The sequence below is a fragment of the Notamacropus eugenii genome, chromosome X, assembly GCF_028372415.1.
Source record: "Notamacropus eugenii isolate mMacEug1 chromosome X, mMacEug1.pri_v2, whole genome shotgun sequence".
Lineage (NCBI taxonomy): Eukaryota > Metazoa > Chordata > Mammalia > Diprotodontia > Macropodidae > Notamacropus > Notamacropus eugenii.
This window is the reverse complement of record NC_092879.1, coordinates 84,836,031-84,842,619: the sequence shown is the minus strand read 5'-3', so window position 1 is coordinate 84,842,619 and position 6,589 is coordinate 84,836,031.

Sequence of the window (6,589 nt, the reverse complement as noted above, 5' to 3'; positions counted from 1 at the left end):
TATCTGTCAGTGTGGCTCCTAAATGTCCCTATGTGTCTTCGTGTCCCCAGCTTTCTGTCTGTGTGTCCCCATCCTGCTGTGGTTGCTGTCACCTTGCATAGTTCCTGTACATTTCCTTTCAGGGCTCTGAGGACCATTGCTGGTGTTGCTTTGAGCATGACCCTTAGTCTGTGGTCCATCACTAGGCCAAGGCCTAGGACCAAGGGCCCTGCATCCAAAATCTCTCTGGGCCTATTTCTTTTAGGCAATTTCTTACCAGGTTGAATTTCTTCTTTCAAATTCTTCTCTTTCCCTTGGATTTCATTTGGGGGCTTGTGGCCTAGTTCCTGGGGTCCTTCTTGACAAACGGACTGTCTACTCTTGAGTGACTGGTCATGGATCCTTTTAGTGGGTTGATAGTGGCACGTCAGTTGGGACCCCATGCTGTGAATTATTCCGTAAGTCTTAGATTTTGGGGAGTAGATTCTTCTTCTCTGTCCTGGTTCTTGATTTCATATCACTGTAGGTATTCTGGTCATTTCCATGTATACACTGGAACCATCCTGGGCTGATCAGCAGTCTGTGGATAGATTTCTGAAGTGTCTGTGAAGCCCATCCTCAGCTCCTCACTGTGAGTGACTGAAGTCTGGGTGGCTACTGGCTGTCCATTCCCTTTTGTCCACCTCTGTGAGGACCTGGTCCATGGATGGGATTTTGGAGAAGATTCCTCTGCTCTCTGCCTGGGGCTAGATTTCAGATCCTTCTGTTGCCTCTGCCCTTTCTATGTGCACCAGGCAATTCTCCTCCACAGATGCAGAGTGTGTGCATAGAGTTTTGCTATGTATGAAAGATTGCGTCTTCAGGCTCCCTATTGTGAAAGATTGAATTCTGGCTGGATTTTGGCTGTCCATTCCCTTCCTTGACCAGGGGCACCCTTGGAGGACTTTGGCCTAGCGCTGGCTGTGCATTTCCTCCATTAGACAGAGAGATGGGAACACAGTATTGGATGGGGACACACAGACAGCAGGGGTGACACATCCATCTACCCAACAATGCTTGTCATTTCAACAACTGGTCACAGCATAGGCATTTTTACCAAATATGGTGGTACTGTCTTCTTTTGATCAAAGATGGGAAATTGCCTTTTTTAACCAAAATTGGTCATACTGGCTTTAGAAAACCAACAGTGGTGACACTGACTTTTTTCCCCAAAAATGGTAATACTGACTTTGAAATCTGACATGCCTTTAATTTTGTTCATGCATGACACTGTAGAATGGGGTATGTTGTTATCAATCAATCAATCAAGTTGTGCTTGTGGTTTGTTAGTGATTGGAAGCACATATTTGCGGGGTGAGGTAGCTGTCCTGCCTGCAGCCTATGCTCTCCTGGGATGAGGTAATAAGCTTATTTTCTACTGGGAAGGGAATGACATAAAGAACAGGCCTAGAACTACCTGATTTTTAAGGTGCCATGTCGCTCAGAATCTATGAAAATTTCACCTCTAGTCAGCACAGCTACGTGGGAAAGCCACATACAGATTTAACATGAGACCATGGAAGACATGTATTTACTGTGCTGCTCCTAGGCAAACTGGTAAGCTCAGAAAAGCAGCAGTTGTGGCTTCAACACCTGATGAAGTTGAATTCTAATAATAAAACATGAAGGGGCAGAAACAAAGGGATGATTATGTCACATTAAAATTTACCATTGAGGATGGAAGGATATTGATAGTAAGGCAATTCCACAAAAAACCCTTAGACAAACCATCATTGTTCATGGATCACCACACTGGGTTGCTGCTGGACCCTGGGTTTGGAGCCCCTGCTGTCAATCATTGCTTCCCTCTTAGACTTTTGTGTTTCAGGTTCCACTTCTCTTTGCCTGAGTCTGGATTATAGGACATTTGGGCACCTCTGCTGTTTTCCATGTCTACACTAGAACTGTCCAGGTCCAACAGGTTGTCTGTGGATAGATTTCTGGGGTGTCTGCTACAGTCTATCCACACCCCAATTTTCATTGTTGGTTATTGAATTCTGGTTGGATTCTGGCTGTCCATTCACTTTTCTTGACCAGGGGCATACTTTGGGGTAATTTTGGCCTCCTTCTAGCTGTGCTTTTCTACTACTTTATCAGATGTGCAAACTCTTGGTGAATTCCCTTTAACTAATCTCACCCACATTTCATGGTAGGACTCCTGCAGTGACAGCCTGAAACATAGATGGGTTCTGGAGAAGATTTCTCTACTCTCTGACTGCATCTAGATTTCAGGCCATTCTGATGTCTCTGATCTTTTCCATCTACAGCGTCCTCAGCAGACATTCCATCTGTGGATGGATTTCTGCTGTCTTTGCTACAACCTTCCCACAGGCTCCCTACTGTGACCGATGGAATTCCGGGTGGATTTCGGCAGTCCATTTCCTTCCATGACCAGGGACACACTTGGCATGTTCTTTGGCCTAGTTCTGGCTGTGCTTTTCCTCCATTGGACTTTCTAAGGTCTGAATGCTTTTGATGGTTGGATGTGAAGGAATCTTTCCCAGAGTGCAGTGTAGGCCCCCCTGCTGTGAAAGCCTGTGGCTTTGATGGGATTTTGTGAAGGATTCCCCTTATCTGTCCCTTGGTCTCCATATCTGCTGTTTCTGGTCCACATTCTTCTTTTCCTCCAGACTTAAGGATTCCCTTAGGGGCAGTTAGGTGGTGCAGTGGATAGAGCACCAGTGCAGGAGTCAGGAGGACCTAAGTTCAAATCTCAACTCAGTTCAAATCTCACCTCAGACACTTGACACTTACTAGCTGTGTGACCTTGGGCAAGTCACATCCTTACTGCACTGGCTTTTACCAGTACCCACAGTGTCCCCAGATCCATTTCTGTGGAGTTCCCTCACCATTGCACCTTGGCTACTCTCCCATATGTGTTTCCAGGTGCTCTCATCTGTCCATGTGTCCCTATTATCCATGTCTCAATCTGGCTGTGTTTCCCTCATCTGTCCGTGTGTCTCACTTTCTGTCCATGTGTCCTGTATCTCTCTGTATATCCCCCATCTGTCTCTCCATGTTTCCCTACCTGTCCCTGTATCCCCATCTGTCAATCATTAGAGCCTCTTGGAGGACCTTCTCCTGTGTTTACTGGTACCTTGGATGGCTTCTGTATTTTCCCTTGCAGTTCACTGACAAGCATTGCTTGTGTTCCTTTGAGCATCATACTTCATCTGTGGTCCTCGTCTGGGCCATGGCATAGCATCAGTGTCCCTGCATCCAAAATCTCTCTGGGCCTATGTCTTTTTTTCAGTTTGTTACTGGGTTGGAGTTCTTCTTGCACATTCTTCTCCTCTATCCCTGAAGAGTTCCTTTGGGGGATTGTGGCCCAGTTTCTGGGTTCCCTCTTGACCAAGGGGCTGTCTGCTCTCCAGTTCCCATACATGGAGCATTGTAGTGGGTTACTACTGGCACGTCAGGTGGGAGTCCCCATCATTACTTAGGTCTTAGCCTTTTTTCCTGCAGATTCCTCTTCCCTTTCTTGGGTGTCGATTTCTGGCCATGGTGGGTACTGTGGTCCTTTCCATGTATACACTGGAAGTGTCCTGGGCCGATAGGCAGTCTGTGGATAGATTTCTGGGGTGCCTGCTAGAGCCCATCCTCAGCCCTGCTGTTAGTGATTGAATTTTGTCTACTCCATTTTCTTGACCAGAGGCTTACTTTGGGGGTGTTCTCATCTAGTTCCAACTCTGCTTTTCCACTGTTGTACTTTCTCAGGTCAGCAAACTGTTGGTGCCTCCCCTTTAACGAATTTCCCTGGAGGGCAAGGTTGGACCCCTGCTGTGAGGCCCTGATCTATGGATGGGATTTTGGAGAAGATTGTTCTGTTCTCTACCTGAGTCTAGATGTTAGGCTCTTCTGGTGCCTCTGCTCCTTTCCATGTGCAGCATAAAATTGTCCTCGACAAACGTACAGTCTGTGGGTAGATTTCTGCTGTGTTTGCCACAGCCTTCCCACAGGCTCCCTACTGTGAACCATGGAATTCTGGGTTGATTTGGCCTGTCCATACCCTTCCTTGACCAAGGACACACTGGGCAGGAACTGTGGCCTCATTTTGGCTGTACTTTTCCTCCATTGAACAATCTCAGGTCTGCATGCTTTTGGGGAATGGATGTTAGTGAATCTACTGCCATATGACCTAGGCCCCCCTGCTGTACAAGCCTATGGCTTGGATGGGATTTTATGACAGATTCCTCTAGCCTTTCCCTGGCGCTCCATTTCCATTGCTTCTGGTGGAATTCCTGCTCTCCTTTCAGACTGAAGGGTTGCCTTTATACCCCGTGTAGTCAGAGGAGACATTTCTAGGGCCCCTTGTATACCCCAAGTAGCTGGCTCAGCAACCTCTTTTGCATGGGCTTTCTTGTTGGGTCTTTTGACTTTCTCTGTGCAGCTGATTTAGGGGATCCTGGTTGAGATCCTTTTGTCAGTCATGACTGGGGGAATATTGAAGGTCAGAGGAACTTCTTCTGTCAGACCTGAGGGGATCTGCTCTAAGGTTCTTGGAGGGGTCCCCTGCTGTGCCCATGAGCTCCAAGTTTGGGGATTTGCTTCAGATTCATCTTCTTTCCTTGAATGATATACTTAGCAGGGAATTTACCTCACTAGTGATGCACCTCCTCATCTAGGAGGTTTATAGCAGTACTCAGAGTGTCCCCAGATTCATTTCTGTGGGGTTCCCTCAGCCTTGCCCTTTTAATACTCCCCCCACATGTCTATCCCTGTGCCCTTACCTGTGTGGGTGTCCCGATCTCTCTGTGTGTCCCTGATCTGTCCATCTGTCTCTTCATCTGTCCACGTGTCCCATATCTATCTGCATATCCCCCATTTGTCTCTCCATGTTTCCCCACCTGTAGCTGTGTTCCCATGTTTCTCTCCCTGCATCCCAACCTGTCAATCACTTGAGTCTCTTGGAGGACCTCCTCCTGTGGTTGATACTACCTTGGATGGTTCCTGTATTTTCCCGTTCAGGGCCCTTAGGAGCATTGCTTGTGTTCCTTTGAGCATGACACTTTGTCTGTGGTTGCCATCTAGGCTGCAGCATAGCGTCAGTGCCCCTGCATCCAAAATCCCTCTGGGTCTATTCTTTTCATCAGTTTGTTACTGGATTGAATTTCTTCTTGCACATTTTTCTCCTCTATGCCTGGGGAATTCCTTTGGGGGACTGTGGCCTAGTTTCTGGGTTCCCTCTTGACCAAGGGGCTGTCTACTCCCCAGTTCCCTTCATGAAACATTTTGGTAGGTTGCTTCTGGCACCTCAGGTGGGATTCCCAATCATTCCTTATGTCTTAGACCTATTTCCTGGAGATTCCTCTTCCCTTTCCTGGGTCTTGATTTCTGGCCATGGTGGGTACTGTGGCCCTTTCAAGGTATACACTGGAAGCGTCCTGGGCCGATATGCAGTCTGTGGATATATTTCTGGGGTGAAAGCTAGAGGCCATCCTCAGCCCTCCTGGGAGTGATTGAATTCTGGGTGGATTCTGGCTGTCCATTCCCTTTTCGTGACCAGGGGCATACTCTGAGGTAATTCTAGCCTGTTTGCAGCTGTGCTTTTCCACCATTGTGCTTTCTCGGGTCAGCAAAGTGTTGGTGGATCCCCTTTAAGGAAGCTGACTGAGATTTCAAGGTAGCAGCCCTGCTGTTAGGACCTGAACCATGGATGTGTCCCAGTCCGGAGATTTGCTTCCTATTCAAATTCATATTGCCAAAAGAGAGAAAGAAAATTATAGACCAGTTTCTCTAATGAATATCGGATTTTATGAAAAAGAATACCCCAACTTATCACGAGAATAATGCATCATCATCAGGTAGGATTCATGCCAGGAATGCAGGGCTGGTTCAATATTAGGTAAACTATTACCATTATCGATCACATCAACAACAAAACTAACTGAAAACACATGATTATCTGAATAGATGCAGAAAATAGCTTTCGACAAAATACAACACCCATTGCTATTGAACAACACTGGAGAGCATAGGAATAAAGGGAACTTTCCATAAAATAATAAGCAGAATGTACCTAAAACCTTCAGCAAGCTTTATATGCAATGAAGATGAGCTAGATACATTTCCAATAAGATCAGGGGTGAAGCAAGGATGTCCATTATCACAATTATTATTCTTTCCGTACTAGAAATGTTAGCTGTAGCAATTAGAGAAGATAAGGGAATGGAAGTAATTAGCATAGGCAAAGAAGAAACTAGGTCATCACTCTTTGCAGATGAAATGGTTATATACTTAGAGAATCCCAGAGATTGAAGAAAAAACTACTTGAAAACTTAAACAGCTTTGGCAAAGTTGTAGGTTACAACATGAACCTGCACAAATTATTTGTTCTGAAATCCTTTTGAGTTCTTATCACTAGTGTTACCTCTTTAGAAATGTCTGCTAATGAAAGTCAGTACTTTTATTTCCAAAGAAAGGGTTAATTTTAATTATCAGTGTGAGAAAGATCCAGTCTCCTCAGTATGAGGATTTGTAGCTACACTGCCTTGGGGATGGGTCTGGCCTTGGCTTCCCAAACTGTGCCCCAGCTTTTATGGATGCATATGTCGATAACCTGTGATGCGCT